Source organism: Balaenoptera musculus, chromosome 11 (assembly GCF_009873245.2).
Source record: "Balaenoptera musculus isolate JJ_BM4_2016_0621 chromosome 11, mBalMus1.pri.v3, whole genome shotgun sequence".
In the NCBI taxonomy this organism is placed as follows: domain Eukaryota; kingdom Metazoa; phylum Chordata; class Mammalia; order Artiodactyla; family Balaenopteridae; genus Balaenoptera; species Balaenoptera musculus.
The window spans coordinates 87,886,341-87,888,218 of NC_045795.1; the positions used below are offsets into that span (position 1 = coordinate 87,886,341).

The 1,878-nt window shown below is 53.1% G+C and overlaps 1 pseudogene; it reads right to left on the bottom strand.

Annotated features, from left to right (window-relative positions):
* Positions 1–303: 303 nt before the first annotated feature.
* Positions 304–1,645, bottom strand: LOC118904293 (annotated as a pseudogene).
* Positions 1,646–1,878: the final 233 nt, after the last annotated feature.

A 1,878-nucleotide genomic window follows, 5' to 3' on the forward strand; every position in this document is an offset into this window, starting at 1 on the left:
GAGTTTTAGATAGTCTTTTTTTTTTTCAAGTCAACAAACTGTAATTGTTTTCCCAAAGGTACATTTTTTTCATACACATCCATCATACACTGTAACCAAAAAAAGCAGTGTACATGAAATAAGGGAAAATAAATTAAAAATCCATAGCATAGGTAAGGAGGCTCTAGTCTGGAGCACAGCTGAGTTTCCAGCAATATAATGAGGCTCAAAAGTTTCTTTTATAAGAATGCTTGCTAGCAAAGGTTCCAGCCAGGTGGTTGGTTGGTCTGTAAGTCAGTCTTGAGTACTTGAAACAGTTCTGTGTTTTTTTTTTTCCTTAGCGTTTAGAATAGCCATCATTGTCCTGCAATAGGCAGAGCTATCATGTCCAGGAAAAGTGAGGGAGGGTACCACAGAGGCAGCAGGAGATCCAAATACAGCATTCAAAGGTAATTGGTCCAGTGATGCCTGGGGAAGGAAGAAGGGGATGGCACTCCCGGGTTAGCCATCTTCCTTCGGGGGTGTGTACCAGCAGTTTTTTTCGTGGATCTGCACCAAGGACTTGTAGGTCTGCTGTGCTCTTGTCGGGCTGTATTGAGATTTGTTGGCTCCAAACTGCACTCGTGCTTTTCCCTTCACCCGTGTGGCACTGATCTGCATGATCACTGACTCTATTGAGTAGGCACTGCTCCAGCCCTGCTTGGTGAGAAATTCCATGCAGATGGCACCTCCGCCCAGAACATACCATCGGAGAGGACTGGAGACACAACCCTGACAAACGGCACGTCAAAGGGAAAGTTATCTTTAAAAGCAAAGTTAAGTAGGATGAAGTCGGCTCCTTTCTCTGAGGATCTGGAGATGGTTGTGCAAAGTGCTGTCCTGGTCAACTTTGAGGAGTTTGACATTCCAATCATACAGGCTGTCATTCACGAGTTTGACTGTATAGTTTCCGCCTTTGAAACTCAGTGATCCGTATATATTCCTGAGCTCCTTCATCAGCTGGTCAGTAGCCTGCGCCCTAGCCAGACACCGGGCCATTTAAGTAATCTTGCCTCTGGTTCTTTTTAATTTTCTCTGGTATGGCCAAGTTTTCTTTTCCGATGCCGTCATCTTCAGATTTCTTGCCCTCAGCTGGCTCTTCTTCTTTCATTTCATAGTGATCTAGGTCTTCTGTGTCCCCAGGCATCTCCTCATCTTCACCTTCCGAAGATACATCTTCCTGTGTACACTGCTCTTCTGGCAAGGGCTGATCCAGCATCTCCACATCTGGATGCTGAGGGAAGTTATAGAGTTTACACAGGTCGGAGATGATCCTCTTCAGATGCTGCAGTAGCAGAGTATTCCCTTTCTTTATGTCCACCAGCCTCTCCAAGACAGCAGCCAAGTTAGGGTCATCGGACTCCGCTTACCAGATGGGGGGCACAGCTGGCTATGACTCCGTGATGTTGCAGTCGATGCGGACGGGATCCCCAGGCACCGACCCCTGTGGGGAGAGATGCGGTCCGGGCGCGGCCCCTGTCCCGGACCCTCTGGCCTCAGCCAGCGGGAACTCGCATCTCGGCTGGTCCAGGCAGGCGCTGGCAATGCGGAAGTGCTCGTGGCCGCGGGGGAGAAGGAACTGGAGCAGCTTCAGATCCCCACTCAGGCAGGGCCCCGGCCCCAGGCCCCGCCCCCCATCCTGGGACTGTCCCCCAGCCCCCCCCCCCCCCCCGCCCCCAGCTGCTGCCCCAGCCCGGCTGCTGCTGCTGCCCCAGGGCCGGCGGGTGGGAGCCCCCGGCCTCCGCTCCAGGCTCCACTGCCGCCCCCGCCGTCCGCACTTCCTGATCCCCCCTTCGCCAAGATGGCACCACCGCCACCTCCGGGACAGGCCCCCCCCCCCTCCGCTCGCAGGCGCCCCCA